The sequence below is a fragment of the Eleutherodactylus coqui genome, chromosome 6, assembly GCF_035609145.1.
Source record: "Eleutherodactylus coqui strain aEleCoq1 chromosome 6, aEleCoq1.hap1, whole genome shotgun sequence".
Taxonomy (NCBI): Eukaryota; Metazoa; Chordata; class Amphibia; order Anura; family Eleutherodactylidae; genus Eleutherodactylus; species Eleutherodactylus coqui.
The window spans coordinates 146,313,423-146,332,139 of record NC_089842.1 but is presented as its reverse complement, the minus strand read 5'-3'; positions in this window follow the sequence as shown (position 1 = coordinate 146,332,139).

Genomic DNA, 18,717 nt, shown 5'->3' with positions numbered 1-18,717 from the left:
CATACAATGGATTTACTGATCTGCACTAAATCATGGGGATTCAGTCTAGATTTGCTGCTGTGGACATTCCTCTATATTTCTTAATGGAAAAAAATCCTTAAAGGGGTTGTCCTGCGGCAAAACAAAATTTTTTTTTTTTTTGCACAGACCCCCAGTTAGTCCACAGTAATGCCGCATCCCTGTGTTATTTTTTTTTTTAATTCTCTTACCTGGATCCCCGTTCTGCAACTTTGAAGATTCTTCTTTCCAAGATGACGCCGCTGGTCTTCTCCCACGGTGCACCGCGGGTGTTCTTCTGCAGTCTGCGTTCCACTGCCGATTCCAGCCACCCCATTGGCTGATCGGCACCACGTGATGGAGACGGAGCTACGCGATGACGCGGAGAAGAGGGAGGAGCCAGGACGCAGCTCGTGAGCCCGGACCATCCAGAAGAGGAATCGTCTCTGCGCAAGCGCGACTGATCCTGCGACCAGAGGAGAAGTTTGGTCGGCGCCATGGAAACGGGGACGCCAGCACAGGGGGGGACCCCCTGTAGGTAAGTAAATAACTTCTTTATGGCCAATATTTAATGCACGATGTATATTACAAAGTGCATTAATATGGCCATACAGAAGTGTTTAACCCCACTTGCTTTCGCGGGACAACCCCTTTAATTTAGAATCCACACTTTCAGATTTTTCTGCAGATTTGCAGGCAAATTGCATCATAATTTGCATAAATACAATTTTAATGTGTGGATTTATTGCAGATTTTTAATTACCATTGAAATGTATGGAGAAAATCCTCAATTAATCTGCTCAATTCAGAAATGAACATACTGGATTTAAAAACCCACACTGCAGGATAATTTCTGTAATATGTGAATATTCAATTTCTTCAAATCTCATCCCTGCGCCTGCTGCTGTATTCTGCTGCAGATTTTTCCTGCACAAATCTGGAAAATCTGCAGCAAAGTTGACCTACTCAGGTATATTTTTGAACCCATAGTATAGGTGAGACAGGTGCTCTGATTAGCACTGAATCAAGCCCTGATCCTTGTCAAATGATGCGCCGCTCTTCAGTGGCCAGGATGATGTGGGTTGTGTCATGATTAGTGCATCACTACCCTAAAGATCAAGCCCATCTTAGAGGAAGAGCCAGCCTCCCCTTGTGCCATGGCTGGTGTGTCACCAATGACATGGACTAGTAGGTGGGGCCTATTATAATGGCTAGACCGGCAGAATTGTGGTAAAGTAAAAGAGGAGGCAAGTGGCAGAGGCCACCAATAAAGAAGAACATGGTGTAGACTGCATAGTAGGCCCTAGCAGCAGAAACTCAGAGTGGAAGGCCAGTGCAGTGGCTGCTGTGCCGAGGAAATGAAGTGCGCCAGAAACCGAAAAGGCCAGCAATAATGGCCTGCTGTTACAGCATGTGATGGAGCAGTCCAGTGCGAGGCTGCGGGAAAAGGCATATTGCAGCTGGCATGGCCTCAGACCATGCAAGGGTGGAGGATGTCTGAGTAAAGGCCCTGCTGCTCTGGTGCAGGTGAGGCAGCGAGTCGGAGAGGAGCTGGGGGTGACAACTCCCCTAGGCCAATGTGTGATGCAGCCAGTATTGTGTTATCATCCCTAAAGAGTGCCGTACTGTCCACCTGTGTGTCAGCTTAGTAAGAGACTGCTACTTGAGGGCGCTTTCACATGGGCAGAATTTGTCCGCAGGCTGCACCGCAAGCTGCAGTAAATTACGCAACAAAATCTGCACGCTCCATGTGAATTTCGTTGCAGAAACAAAAGGGCTTATGGTTCTTCTGCCTGCAATTCTGCAATAAAATTTACAAATCAAAATCCACAGTGGCAGATTTGGGTGCGTAATACGGCCTAATTGTGGCCTCTGTGGAAGCACCCTAACATTGCCCCTGTAACAGGGAGGTTCCCCACTGAACTGAACAATAGAAAAACTGTATTCTCTCAGGCGACAAACCCAGTTGTAAGACTGCTTCTATAGTGGGAGCTAAGCCCATGTGTTAAACTGTAATGTTCAGGACTGCAATACTGTTTATGCAGCATATTAGTATTATTACCCTCCTATGCAGTAAAAAAAAGTATATATGTGTTCAGTAACGTTTTTGATTTTGCTGCATAGATCTTGTGTCCGCCTCAGTCTTCCGTGTGGATCCTGCTAGCAGCTAAGACTACATAGGTGAGACGTTTGGGATGTGCGTCTCCACTCCATGCTATTTTAAGATCCTGACTTGTATCAGTACTATGTATTAGATAACACCCAATTATACAAAGCGCTGAATCATATAATGCACATAAAAATAAATATAAAAGTAGATATCTTTATTAAACCAACAAATTATTTAGGTTAAAAACCAATATTAATGCATACAGTAAAATACATAAAAGATGAGCTACTCCACAGAAATATATAAAAATACACAAACTACTCTAAAATCAATACAATAACCTATTAAATAATATAGTGCAAAGTGCATAAAAATCTGTGCTTCATCAGTATAACGAAGTAAGCATAAATACTATCCACTTAAATATGAAGATTAAATACATACATTAACCACAAAAGTGTATGTGCATGTAGATATCAGACGAGCAGGATGGACAGGTCGCCACACCCGATGCTCGTTTCGCGGATAGCTTTATCAGGTATGGTGGGTCAAACTAATAATACCCTTAAAAAGCATCATCCACCAATAGCTATAAGAATATGTGATGTTTTGCACTCGGTCAATCCATAAGACAAACAGGGGGCACGTCCGGTCACCTGACACCTCAAGCTAGACATACTTTCGTTAGTCTGTAGAATTACATGCAAATTTGGCAGAGACGAATGTTTGTGGTAAGTAGTGCATTGGGGGTCGTGGCTGATGGAGAAGAATCTACAGCCAACTATTATGCCTAGAGTTTTTGGAACTTGTAAATCAGGGGTGTCCAATCTGTGGGTCACATGCATCTCAGTATGACTATGAATGTAACTCATAGGGGCAGATTGGTCATTTACTGCATCGGGAAAATTCCTGGTTGGCCAACCTCTCTGTAGGCCGGCCACTTTGCTTCATTATACACAAGGCTGGCTACTGTCAATGGCAACTAAATGTGGCCAGCCCTGTGTATAAGAACAGCAGCGGCCTGCAAATACTACTGTGTGTGACTGTGAAGTAATGAAGTGCGGAGACATTGGCTCACGAGAGGGAGAAGTCCTGGGGTGAGAACTTACAGTTCAATGGCTGCTGTTGTTGCTCCAAGTTGTAGGAGAGTAATTGTGGAGAGGAGAGCCAATAGGGAGCCATGCTGGGCGAGTCTAAGCCAGCAAGCCCCCTCATTGGTCCAGCGCTCTCGGACTGCAGCAGTACTGTGAGCGAGTCTGTGTGCGTTAATGAGCTGGTGGCCCAGTACAGACAGTAGTCAGATTAGCCAGGTCAGTGTTGTTGTTTCTGTGTCTCAGGTGGGTATAAACTGATTATTTGAACCCTAAGTGTATGTTCACATGGCGGAATTTTCACACGTGCGAATTCCACCTTTAAAACTGCAGCAAAATCCATGGCTTCCTGCTACGGTTTTTGCCATGGATCATCACGCAAATTTAGCCCTGCCAATTGGCAAATTCTGCATGCAAAATTTTGATGCGTTTCGTTAGTGTTTGAGTATTTATGTGTGACACAAGACAAGTCTTCTTCTTCTTCCAATGTAGCGCAGAGATGTCAATAGGTTGGACACCCATGCTGTATACTATTAAACAAGCAGACTATAACTGAATGTAAAAGCCAGGTCACTTTCATAGTAGGGAAGAATATTGTTTGCGCAGTATACTCTACAGCGCGTAATTCCTGTTGAAAAAGACCATACCATAATAACACAGAGTGCAAAAGAGATCATTCCCAAGTGGCCCAGTTGGCAAGCCAGAGATCCTCTCACCACCATGATTTCCAGTTGGCATTAGTACTTTCATACCTTTCTCTTGCTAGGCCATGAAGAACCTAATATACAGTATTTACTTTCTAAGCTTTTATAAGGGAATAACCTATTAACAGACTCTAAAAATTAGTCTGCATGGAAAAAGCCATATTTGCATCGAAATGTGGGGATTCTTGAATGGATGGGGGCTGGTAGTTTAAGAGCCTGATAGTGCGTATCATTCCCATTATGCATTAAACTGATTGGAGGTCAGCTTGTTTTTGGGATAACTCAGCCTTTCTTCCCTCAGTTCCAGGATACATGGTTCATAAAATAGACATGGTAGAGAATAGCCTGATGTGGTGCAATTCGTTGTCAAAACAACTCTGCCCTCATGTGGATGCATTATGTAGCTATAAGCTATGCCTCACACTCCCTCATCATCACCATAGCATCTACAAGATGGGCCACAGAAAAGTAGGCCGGCACTGCACTTTTATTAAAGCCGTCTATAAGAAAATCTGTCTTAGCTGCCCATATCAACGAAACATAGCGCAGCTTTCATTTCTTATACTGCTGAGGTAAAATGAAAGTTGCACTGTGATTGATTACTACGGGCAACTAAAGATTTTGTACACATTGACCAATTTTCAGTTGACCCACCATGTACAACAAACTTCACCAGAATGTTGTTTGTCTGGAAATATTTTAATTAGAAATGCTAAGAATAAAAGAAAATCCTGCAGAGGCTTCTGAAAAGTTCCACCAGTGTCTACAAAAGTAGGCCAGTGGGGTAACTAGCAAAGGGACCTCCACGTTGGTTTCCCCAAGTATTTTGTGTATTCAAAATAGCTAGAATGCAAAGGCGTCAGCTATTATTCCTAATTCTACTGCATAATCTTCCTCCATATTCCCGGACCCTCCGCTCCTGTGTTACAGGAAGCCCCCAAATTTGAGGACCTTTATAATCAGGAGTGCATTGCCCTCTGACACACAAAATGAACTTATCCGTGCAATGTAGGGAACTGCAAGACCTGCTCACATGTACTGACTGTGGACAGGATACGGATCCCCAACACACAGCAGGACTATAAGATCCCAGGGACATTCACATGTTCCATGTCCAATGTTGTGTACCTGATTCTGTGCAGTAAATGTCCTGTTGGGGGCCTTTATATTGGGGAAACAGGACAGAAACTGAAAGCGAGGATGAGATTACATCACACACAATTAAAAAGAGAAAGACAGAATTACCTGTGGCAAAGCATTTTTTTAGTCACGGACACAACATACTCGTATAACATTATTATACTTAAAGGCAATTTTAAGTCCCAACGTCTCAAAAGAATTTGGGAATATAAGTTTATAACCACCTTTGATACTATCAGAAATGATATGAATCTCTGAGGGGGGTTCTTACATCAGTGGAGATTATGAGATATGAGAAACCCAGAGAAGAGGTAACACGTTAACCTGGTGGTGACCCCCTAACATCAATTTAGAGATTATAAACTTTCAAATTCCTTGCACTGTACTAATTATTTACTGTTATGTTCATTCCTCCCTGGTATTTATATAAGTTCAAATTAAGTTCACTATGTCTGTGCCTATCCATGTAAACATCTGTATATGTTTTAATATAAATACGTCTTTATATTATGCCTGAGCAAGATGCCTGCGTAGGTTTGAAAGCTCACTATCATGTATTTTTGTTAGCCATTAAAAGGTATCATATCTACAAGATTACTTGGTAATCACACTTTGCTCTACTGGTTAACATAGTGCTAAACTTTTTTTATAATTTTCCTCAGCATGGATATATATTGCAGTTAACGAATAGTTTGCTTTCAAACGGCGTCCGTTTACATTCGTAGATAACCATTTAAATTTTTTTCTCATAGCTCACTCAGTCCATAGTTGGTCTGTCAGGGGAGTCTGGAAATACCTGCAAATGGTCTATGACTGAATGATCGCCTTTTACATGTAATAACTGGCAAATGACGAACAATGATTTTTATGGCTTCATGACTAATGGCAAATAATTTTATTACTAATAGTGTAATGTGTGTTTTTAACCAGAAAACAGATTTTCCCATAAAAAAAAGTATACTATGCACCTAGTATGACCGGCTTCTTATAATAACATAACCCGGGATTAGATCATACATGTAATATGCAATGCACAAATATGTAACACACTTCTTTGCTCTTGTTAAATCTTGATCTTGCACCTGACTTGATCACATTGTTTAGTATTTTCGGTTCCTGATCATGATCAAATTCTCTCTAATTTTTCTTAAAGCTAAAAAATACTTAAATGTGGTGGGAATTCACAGTATCTCAAGCCGCTGGTGACCTGCTAATGTTAGAGGTCAGAACCAACCCCTCCAGGGATCGACTTTCCAGACAGAATTCCCAACTCATTTTTAATGCTGTACATCATTATAAGGTTATTACATCACTGACCGGGGTATTTATAAACATTCAGGGGACATCACCAATCTTCTTTTATTTTGCTTTCATGTTTTACAAGTCATGTTAAAAGCTTCTCATTAATTTTACGGATGGTATACTATTGAAATGACTTACACCACAGGGTTATTAATCACATGAAGCAATGTAAAAGGCTGAATCATACTATATCCTCATTGCCAAACAATTGTACAAACAGCTGCTACCCCTTTCATGGATAACTAACTTTTTTTGACCCCTTAAGGTCCAGGGTGTTTCAGTCCTAAAGGACCAAACACTTTTTAAGGATTTTACCCATGTGGTGGTTTTTACTGGCCTATTTCTTTTTCTTTGGCTACCAACATTATTTTGTCTGCATCTTTTGCATGATACATAGGTCTATTTTGTTATATATTTTTTAATGACTTTTTTCAGGTTTTTTTTTTGTTTTATTAGGGGTAAAAAGATCAAAAAATCTTTTTTTTAAATTTATAGTTGGTTATTTTTAATGTTAGTATATTTATTCTAAAATAAAGTATAGGAATGGGTTTCACATTTTGTTTCGGACATTTTGATATATAATTTGCATAGTCTCGTATTACAGGGCGCATATGACGATGGTTTTGTTTGGTGTTGGCAGTGGGTAATTTTTCTTTTTTATATACCGTGTTTCCCTGGAAATATAACACTGTCTTATATTAATTTTTGACTCAAGAGAGGCACAGTGTCTTATTTTTAGGGAGTGTCTAATAATACTTGCCTACCTCTGGCGTTCTGGTCCTCGCGCTGGCCTCCGTCGCTGCTGCAGGCTGCCGCATCCTCCTTCAAGCTGACAGAGCAGTTCTTCCTGGAAGCGGGGCTTGAAAACCCCACCTCCAGCAAGCTAATGCTCTGATTGGTTAATCGAGCGCCATGTCAGCTAATGAGAGCCGGCACTCGATTAACCAATCACAGCCATTCAATGACATCGAGGCGGCAGCGAGGCGGCGAAGGGGAGGGAAGGGGGAGAACAGCTTAGCAGAGCTAAACTGCCCTTCTCACGCCCAACAGCTTTGCAGGCTCGGTGTATATACGTTGGGCCCGTGCTGTCTGAACGGACGCAAAAACCTTACATTTGTGCGCCTGATCACGTGTTTTTTTCATGCCGCCGGCAGGCAAATGTAAAAACACTTACACCTGTGTGAAACCAACATTATTCTGTAAACTTTTTTAAAGTATTTTTCTAACAATTGTTCTTCACATCCATGTCCCCCATGATGTCATATAAGACCTCTGGGGGTCATTCACATTATCTTTTTTTCTTTTCATTCTACTGTAGCTGGGGCATCCATAGGAGCCCTCTGGCTCTACTGTGCAGCCAATGTAGCTCAGTCTCTCTACTTGGATTGCATTGCATTTCTCTGTCCAGAGATGCAGTGGAGAGGAAAACTTCTTTAATGCATATCCTAGTGTTGTGACATCATCAGTTAGATGTAGGCAATTGGATGGCTGTCACTTGTGTGAGCGATTTGTACTGGCAGATAAATCACTGAAATTTCGTTTGTTGATTGGTCAGTCATTCACATTCACTATATCAGTGAATGTGAATGACTATATGATCACCATTCAAATGTAACAAGCGACCTTGGCCATGCAGCGGCACATATACACAATGTGATTGCGTATGGGCGCCGTTGATTACTTGCCCATAAAGAACAATGGTCTCTCTTGAGCGTAATACGCCGCAATATAGAATATGCTGCTTTCTTTTTTGTGCTTGCATAACACGTAATTTCTACATGCTAATTTGAGCGAAACTGCATATGGCGATGTTTTAAGTATGTTGTTCTGCATACTTTTAGCAAATTATCTCTGTGTTTCAGTTCTGGTCAGTTTCCCACAAGTGTAATGTGAGTGCATTCTTGTGCATGTATTATGGCCGTACTCCAGGCTCGTGAACAGCTCTACAGACTAGTGTGATTGTTATAGACTTAAACAGCACCCCCTAGTGGTGTAGTAGCATAATTTAGCTGGGTGTTTTTTTTTTTTTTATTTCTGACCGTACATTCATGCACATATACAGTATATCTACATCTTATCATATTCTATGTCTGTGTGTGAGAATTCCAGACGTTCGGCTTGCTGTTCTGCACACTGCTGTTTATGTACTGTGATGTTATTTTGTCAGGGCCCGATGATGTGAGAAAAGTCATGTGAGACTGGCATTTCTCTGAACTTGTGATGGTCACGTTAGACTCGCGGCTGTAAGCCTAACTAATGAGTTAACCCCGTTTATTGTTTGCAAGCCGGGGCACTAGCTAAGAGATGCATTACTATTAACCCTTTTTTTTTTAGGATGCTGTGTTTCTGTAATGCAGGTAGAATATTTACTTAACCTGAAATCTAGTTTAATTGATGCAAAAATAATAAAAAGAAACTACTAATGAATTTCTACCTTTTATCTTTACAAGGGCTTCTATGGTTCCCAGAACTTACAATGCTCTGTCAGAGATTTCCAGTAACAGGAATTTCTGGGTGGCCCAAAGTTTTACCCTACACAGTGCAACAGACCCTTGCAAGTTGGGGGAAGTCCAATTTCACAGGCTCCATTGATGATACCATCAGGGTAGCTGGAGGTCTAAGATGAGAGATGTCTCTCTGACCATTGGAGATGAAAAAGTTGGCCACAGTTGCCAGACACAGAGGATCAGTGATGTTAAACTCAAACGTAGTTGCTTCTTATATCCCTTAAAGGGGTTTTACTAAGATATAAAGTTATCCCCTATCCACAGGCTAATGGGGCCACTACTGATCCTGAGATCGGGGATCTCAATGGTCCCCACATGAATGGAGTGGAGGAAGCACATGCACATCACAGCTCCATTTATTTTATTAACAGCGCTAGATATTGCTGAGTTCAGGCTCTCAGCAATTTACAGCGTGGCAGATAGGGGATGCCTTTATACCTTGGTACAACCCTATAATGTCTTCCATCAGTGAACATTTATATTCAAAATAGGAAAAAACTCACTTCATGCGCTCCGTCAAACTGTGTCGGGATATGAAAATCTTACTTGTTGGGGGGTGCCTGGGCTCCTGGCACCCCCAATATCCAAGGAAGCAGAAAGATTCCAACGAAGCGGGGATAATCCTCATATATCGGTTTATTACATAAAAGAACAAGTGGATAGGCGCTGCAACGCGTTTCGGCTTCTGTCAAGCCTTTTTCAAGCATAGGGAACAATTGGCAAGTGGTCTCTATTTATAACAAACATACACTGAGGGAAAAGGGGAAGGGGAGGGGCAGGGAGGGAACAGTCACTATGTGCAACCTCTAAATAATAAGTATATTACTATAAATGGTGTCATATCCCCATTTTTGATGGCATACTGTTGCTATTATCTATATATTATGTGCAAATTTAACCATATCCAGCGGTACCCATAAAGTATCACAACGCCATTCAGTGACGTGATCGGAAGTCCAAAGGAGAAGGGGGAAGTATTGTGATGTTACACAGGAGGTGGAACGTTCCTTGGGACCGATCAGGTGAGCGTTAAGTATCCTAGGATACAAGGGGGGGGGGGCGGGGTCCCATCGCGTCTCTTCTAGGAAGTCTCTTGTCACGTCATTAGGAAGGTCACGTGGTGCTACGCTGGACGTAATGACGTTCGCTCATGTGGGGCTACGTGTAAACATTTGTGAACATTTGTGAGGCCCCCGTGTCTGGTCTTATAGACATAAGATTTTCAACAGATTTTAATTAAATCAAAGAGACTTGTCAACAAATATCTCCAAGGTGGAGATCAATCTAAGGGCTTATTCACACGAGCGTATATCGGCCCTATTTTCACGGCCGACCAATATACGCGACCATTTGATGCATTCGATTCCAATGCATCAGTTCAGATGGCCAATTTTCGGGTGCGTAAAAAAAGGGCCAGCCTGAAAAGTGCATACGGTGCGCATTCCGACCAGCCGTTGTTACGCCGGCTGAAAAAGATAGTGCTGGAACTATCTTCCAGCTGGAATACGGTGGCCGTTTCCAAAAACTCCTATGGGAGCCTATGAGTGCTGCCAAAAAAGGAAGGTGGGAGGGAGTTTATCAGAGGCTTTGCTAAACTCCCTCCTCTTTCCCTCTCCCTCTCCACGCCTTGCCAGCTGCCAGCAAGGGGAGGGGGCGGGTTGGGGCTGGAGATTAGCACACTAGCTCCCGCCCTGTCCTGCCCCCTCCCCTTGCCGACAGGCAGTGAGGGGGAGAGAGGGGGTGGTAGTTTAACATACTAGCTCCCATATCTCCCCCTCCCCTTGCCAACAAGGGGGCGGAGAGTGGGAGGCAGTTTAGCAGAGCTAAACCCTCTTTCCCGCTCAACGGTATTCCAGGTGCAGCATATACTTGCCGCACCTGGGCCGTCTGAACAGGCGCATAAACGGGAGATGCAGCCGTGACTTGGTCATGGCCACTGGCGTAACTATAGGGGATGCAGGGGATGCGGTTGCACCCGAGCCCAGGAGTCTATGGGGGGGCCATAAGGCCTCTCTTCTCCATATAGAGAGCCCAGTACTATGAATAAAGCATTATAGTTGGGGGCCCTGTTACAGGTTTTGCATTGGGCCCAGGAGTTTCAAGTTATGCCTCTGATCACGGCTGCCTCCTAATTATGCAATTTCGGCTGCACTGAGGCCGACCGAAAATTGCAACGCCCGAATTTTAAATGTATTTTAAAATACGTTTAACGTAAAAACTTGATTTATTCAAAATGTCATTTTCTAATTACACTTTTCCTTTAAGAGAAAATCTAAAGGTTCAGGGCAGTGAGTTCCACAGAATGGGTGCAGCACAAGATGAGACTGAGGTGAACATGAGCAGAGCAAACATTTTTAGTATGTCAAACTTTTTACCCATTTTCTGTACGTCAGAAACTAAAGTTTCTTCTGCATTATCTGCATAAACTCTTCTTACTGGTGGGGTTGGATTGACTGAATGATTTGCTGTCATAAAACCCCTTATCTGGCTCACTGCAGGTTTCACATTTTTAGATTAAAAAGATTTATATGACTTATCTTGCTATACTTACACATCTCATCTATGCATTTCCTCATACTTCTTAGATACTCATAATAAATCAAGCAGGATTGCTCAGTGAGTGAACTTACATGACCTCATTGGTATGTTACTTAAGAGCAAGATAAACAATTGATGACCTAATAGTAAGAATTTGGGGATTGTTCAATTATTCTCGTTGAATTTCAACACAATTAAATCTTTATGGCAAAATACTATCCACCCAGTGTACAAAATGGCCACTATTAAAGAGCTAGTATATTGTTTATGCAGTGGGAGTTGGTGCAGCAGTCTCTATTCTAATACTTATGCTCTATACGTATTATTTATTTTGATTTTAGACTGCCTTAAAGGAGTTGTCTTACCTCTAGCTGTTTTGCTGCAGGAAGCAGACAGCTCCATGCATTATGCAGTGGCCCGAGTTGGTACTGCCGGCTGAGTCCTATTGAAGTGAATGAGGCTGAGCTTGCAGCACCAACACTGGCCACCGCAGCAAAATAACTAGAAGTGGAGCAACCCCTTTAATGGCCTTTTACATGGCCAAATTATCAGGCATGTTTGTTTGCCAAATTATCAAATCCTGTAGAAGAACCAATACTTAGCTGACAAAAGCGCACTAATTTGTTGGCTAAGTAGCTTTTTTATTAGAACAAAAAAAAAATGCGCTGGTCTGTTACACATCTCCTTATGTAAATGGAGTGATGAGCAGCTCACCAATGATAGTCAAGGGTCAGAGTACGGGTACTGTGATAGCTCCGATTAGTACAAGCAGAGGTCAGTAAACAAGCCAGAGGTCAGTACATTGATATCAGCAGTAAGGGATTTAAGGAAAGTGCGATCTTGTAGTTAGCCAGACAACGGTACACAGACATATAAGCAGTAAGAGGTTTGTCTGAGAGGACCTCAACCGAGGAAGGAAGGCACTAGACTGGCACTAAAGCCAATAATCTTGGGAGAAGGACTGGGAAGAGACAGGCTTTTATAGAGAATGTGGAGGCGGAGCCAGCCAGATAGGCAAGGATTAACAAAAAAATGTAGTACTGTGTTGGCCAGTAGAGCAAAGTGTGATTGTTCCCAGTAAGAGAAACCGAGTAATCTTGTAGATATGATACCTTTTAATGGCTAACAAAAATACTATAACATCATGTCTTTTTGTTAACCATTAAAACGTGTCATATCTACAAGATTACTTGGTTTCTCTTACTGAGAACAATCACACAAGGCAAGGATTCTAACACGTTAGGCACTAGGGCAATAGATAGCAAGGAGCTGTCTTGCCCAGCAGCTCAGTTGGCAGATCCACTGCTCGGGGACGCAGGAGTCTCTGGGCTCGAATCCCGATACACAGTACGGTTTGCCATCATACGACCGATTATCTGCCCAAATACACAAGAGGAATGAGTGCTTACTGCATGCTCATTATCAGGCAGTGCTTAGGGTGAGCAATTTCTGAAAGGGTGGGTACCATTTTTGCCATTCATTGCATCGTATGGAGCAGGTTTGTGATTTGTCACAACTGACTTTCCAATTATGCAATGACTGTACCTGATGATGACTTAAAAAATAAAACACAGCAGATCCACAGATTCTTGCATTTGACCAATGTCAAGAAATAAATGTCTACAATCAGCAGGAAAGGGTCTAACTTTACTGCCTTTATTGTCATATGAAATCTTCAGTTTATGGCAGCCTATGAGTAGTTATATTATTGAGTTCTATTGATCACCTAAAAACAGGAATATATGGCTTCTTCCAATACATGATGACATCTAGTAGGTGAATGTAAAACAAAGAGATTCAACACAAGAGACATTGTGGCTCCAAATCAATTAATGATGTACATTATAGTAAACAATATGGGATGCCATGCCCCCTAACGCTAGGCCCCATCCACCTCTTGAAAAAGTATCAGGGCCGAAAGTATCGGGGCCTGTTGTAAAAATCCAAAAAGTCAGAATCTTTGCCCGTGCTGCAAAATTGCGATTTTTATTTTATTTTATTTTTTTATGCCAGAAAACTGATGTCCAAACTATAACACATTTATATCATTTAGCACCCCTGTCACAAGGGGGGTCTTACAGAGTAGATCCATGAATGCACCTGTGCCCATCAGTGACAGCCCCCTGTTCCAAATAGGACCTCTGTGGGAGTTTAAAGGCCTTTTTCTAATTAAAAACAGAGGTGGCAGTTGGGAGCTCAAACCGATATAATAATAACTCAGAAGACCCCTCTAATGATGATATATCTTCCATACATGCAGTGTTACTACCACGTGTCATGACACACCACAAAGAGACCCACTAAGAATTTATTGTTCAAGGGCCCACATAAGCTGGGATCTACCCTGCACCTAGGCAATTGGCACTTGTACCTTCCCTATGGGTTGGTGGGCCAGTATAACCCTTTAGCCATCCTCTACTTCCTGCTAATGTACAGGGTCTGCCATGGAAAAGTAGCCCGTCTCTGATCCTGGTATCATACTCTTATGAAAGCTGTCTAAAACAAAATCTGTCTTTGTTGCCCATAGCAACCAATCACAGCACAACTTTCATTTATTATACTGCTGAGGTAAAATGAAAGCTGCACTGTGATTAGTTGCTATGGGCAACAAAAACAGATTTTGCTTTAGACAGTTTTCAGAGTCACTATAGCCCTGTTTTTTGCTCCCTCTGAGGACGCCGGAAGGCGAAACATGTCGGGTGGCTACAGATTAGATTTTAATAGGGTTTTGATGGTGCTGACATATTAATTTCCACATAGGCTTTTGGAAGTTGGCATGGCCTATGTTTTGGTGTGTATATGCACAATTACATACATGATTCTAACTGATGACTGCTGGTCACATTTCCTTGCTACCAACATTTGCCCTTTATTTTAAATATCATTGGATGTTGTATTTTTGCATAATAAAGTATTTAGATGATATTTTAGGGGATATTACCTTCGGGGATTTTTTGCCTTTGGCAATTAGAATTGTGTTTATATAACCTGGATTATTCCTACGGCAACTTCATAATTTATATATTTAATCAAGACTAGTCGGAAAGTTACTTCATTTTTACTTTTGCTACTTTGGAGCAATAATAACACCAGTTATAATGGTAAATTTATAATAGAGCTTCCAAAAAGTCTTCATGTGCTCCGAGAAACTAAAATTTGCTGCAAATAAAGTTGGAAAACTTACAAAAATTCTCAAAAAAAAATCTTTAAACAAACATTGTCTTCATTTTTCTGTTCTGTTTCCTTTAATCAATCATCTAATTATATTACCGTATAATGCAGTCACTGAAAAAGTTCAATATGCCATTAATAAGAGGATTTAGTACATAAACCAGATCAGTAACATGCAGAATCCTAGAATTCATCTTTACTTCCCTAAATTGACCCATCTTCCCTCTTATGATCCAGGATTCATCGCTGAGATGTTCCCTATCGGAGGCTCATTGGCTTTTCATGCAGTTACATTGAACAATACAACAATTCCCCCTATTATGTTACTTAGATGGTTAGTGAGTAATTGTTGCTTCCCACAACACAAATATTTGATTCAGTTTCACAGCTGGATTTCTCAAAATGATGCTATCGTGCTTAAAATAAACCTGATTGTGCTTTGCAAGCGGCGGACATGCTTTCATTTTCAACAGAGTATTGTAATCTCCCTTTCTGTACATCCTGTTCTTTCCAACTGATTCTGGCAAGTTCACTAGTAAATTCACTGAATGACTTCCCAAGGTAATGGAGGCCTGTTATGCAAAGCGGACACATGACAACCATTTCTGGATCTCTTTAACCCATTTAGGGCCAAGCACTGTAAATTTACGGCGCTTGAGTCTGGGCTTTAAGCCCAGCCGATTGTAAAAAATACGGCATGGGTTTAAAGCCCATGCTTCTGCAATCAAGCAGAAGCAGGTCGGGTTGTCACCCTTTCTGCCTTCTCCCTTCCAGAGTACACAGCGCTCAATAAGCACTATCTACCAAAAAGTGAAAGTGAAATGTTTCTTCCACTACAACAGCCCGAGGGTCATGTGACCACTGGATCTCATGCTACAGCAGAGCTGCAGGGTCCCAGAAAACCCTGATCAGTTCTCTTAGTGGTTATTTTCACTACAGGGGATGTTTTCTCCTGTAACTGAGGCTCCTATGGATGCTCCAGCTACAGTGGAAAAGTGTCAAATTAAAAAAAACAAAAAACATGTGAATGTCTCCCAGAGGTCTTATATGACATCATACGGGACATAGATAGTAACAAGAATAATTACATATATGTTTAAAAAAAAATTACAGAATAAATTAAAATTATATACATAAAACAGAAAATAACCCAAAGCCGACATCAACCCAAACCATCGCCGTATGCACCCTCTAGTCCCAAACCATACATATTATATATCAAAATGTCTGAAACAACAGGAGAAACCCATTCCCATACTTTATTTTAGCATAAATATATACTAATTAAAAAAAAAAACTATATATGTTATTAAAAAAATCTTTTTTTTTTTAGCTTTTTACCCCCAATAAAACTAAAAACCGGGAAAAAAAGTCAGTGAAAAAGGGTAAAATCCCTAAAAAGTGTCTGGTCCTAAAGGTGCAAAACAGCCTGGTTCTTAAGGGGTTAATGGAATCATCACATAGTTTTTTAGAGAAACTAAATTACAGGAAATTAAGAAAAGGAAAGCTGCTGCTGATGTCACATATTCATAGAAAAATGTATATGCTGGGAAATTGTTAATATTATAGAAATAAAAAGGTATAGGGCTAAGGCTGAATGACAAGTGCAGTAGGCTGAGATCCGTGCCTGCATTTACCAGCGCCTGCCACTAGATGGGAGGTCAAATACACGAAGGTCAGAGAGGAAGCCTTCGTGCCAACCTCCATATAGTGGCTGGCGCTTGTAATTGCTGGCACGGCTCCCATTGATTTCAATGAGGCTTCCGCTCCGACCTCTGTATTATTGCAGCGCTGACAGCATGTGCTTGCTCAGCTGATCGGTCGGGGTCCCGAGCGGCAGACCCCAGCCGATCAACTATTGATGACCTATCCTGAGGATAGGTCATCAGTAGTATTTTACACTTTTTGTGTGAATAAAATGTGTGCGCAAAATACGCTCATGTGAACGAACCCATTGACATCAAGTGCGAATTATGCAATAAGCAGCGCAAACGAATTTGTGTGAATAAGCCATCAGGGTGCCTTCACAAGGGACTGGATAGTCCACAAGACTCTTCTGTCGAAATCCACTCCAAAATCCTCTAAGGGCTCAGTCACACGGGTGCCAATGTGCAAGTGTTTCTGCATGATAAGACAGCCGCACCACGTGCGAACGACTCTCTGCATGACAGTCTCCATTGACGGCCATCTGTTCTATCTTCCGGCCGGTGCGGAGAGTCGTCTGCACCTGCAGTGCAGCGGTCTTATCGTGCAGGAACACGGGCGGATCGGCGCCTGTATGACTGAGACCTAAATGCAGATCTTGTTGAATTCAGCCTTTTTAAATTCTGTATCATAATACTCATTTTTACCGTTACCCTACTATTTCAGTCGCTTCACCTTATTACACTTGAGAGGTAAAATTACAACTTGACCAGTTGACTTGTTTATAATTTTGTTTCAAAAATGTTTGATTTGGTTGCAGTCTAAGCAATGACTCTCATGACTTTCCTAGCCTGTTTGTTCACATGAATATAACGCTTTGATTTCATGTTATTATCAGCAATATTGTCAAAAATCAATAAAAATATTGTTAAAATCGTTAAAAATCCACATTTTAGTGTATGTTTACATGGTGGAATTCACCACAGAGAGATTTCATGTGAAATCAGTGCTTGAAATCACGTGGACATTGACAGGGTAACTTCCGCGTCTGGATCCGTGCCAAAAGCCATGTCAGAAAGACACAGAATTTGACGTAGATTTTAACCCCCTTTCACGGGGCCGAGAATTTCGTGTGAATTTGATGCATTGCGAGACTCATAAAACTTGTGCAAATATGAATTTCATTCTTCTGAATAGAGTAAAAAAAATGAGCGATGTTTTCCCACACTGTGGAATCGTGGCGTGTCGTATCTTTTCGCGTTCCTCAGAACGCAGCACTCATTGTTTTCCATGGGACAGTACAATGTGAGGTTTCATGTTGAAAACCTGCCTTAAGGGCTTAAACAGACAAACGTGTTTGCGGAGGTTTTTGCGTGTGTGAAATTCACGCCCGTAAAATGTGACAAAGCGAAGCCGCTAATTTCAATGGACTCATTTTCACGAGCGTGTTTCTCACGAACAAATTCCGACCCCGTTGAAAACAATCAGAGAATAATGCGATGCCTTGCAGGGGCTGTGATGATTGCAGAAGGGGATTCCTTCAGCCCGGCAGGGATGCAAGGCTGCCGCATCCATGGGTTTCCACATGTTTTCAATGGAGCCGACGGTTGCAGTGTTGTCCCACTGAAAACAGTGGGAGGACATCACGATCCCCTACTGCGGCTGTGACATCCGCGGCGGGGATGAAGGGAAACCCCCCCAAGGATGCGAGGCTGTTTCCATGTGAAAACGCCTTGTATCAAGGGGTTTTCAGAAGGATTGCGAGGGCGATATCATGCCGTGAATATCGAGTGTGCAAGGAGCCCTTAGAGTTGCAATTGTAGCTATATTAGCTTTCAACCAGTTGTCCTAAAATAACAGTAACAATGAGGGCTTATTCTGACGTCCGTATATCGGTCGGATTTTCACGCCCAGCCGATATACGGTGTCCCTTTCTGCAGGGGGAGGAGGCGGGCCGGGAGCAGTGCTCTGAGCTCCCACACCCTCTCCGACCCTCACCACTGTTTGCAATGGGATGGCCAGGATGGGGCGGAGCTAAGTTCAGACCCACTTCACCTATTGCAAATAGTGGTGAGGGGCGGAGAGGGGCAGAGAGGGGGGCGGAGAGAGGGCGGGAGCGGGGAGGAGAGAGGGTGGGAGCCCCCCCAGCCCCCCCTCCTACAGAGAAGGGTGGGAGCCCCCCCTCCTACAGAGAGAGACAGTGTATATCGGCCTGGGAACCATGTTGGAATAAGCCCTTAGGCTGATTATTTGCTTGTAGGAAAAATTCTCTATCCCTAAACTGCATGTTTCCATGCACATTTTAAAAGTAGACTGCCCCTTTAAGCCAAGATCACGGTATGTTTTGTGCTCTTTTAAGTACTTTATTTGTGCATTGGATCGGTGACAATAAGCATGCGGCTCCATTGTGAAGAAAGAAGAAACCTATGACAAGTTTGATCTCTCTGCCAAATGCCAGTTAATGTGTAGCGAGTTTCTGCTTGTATTGTAGGCTTGCTGCATTCCAGGTAAAT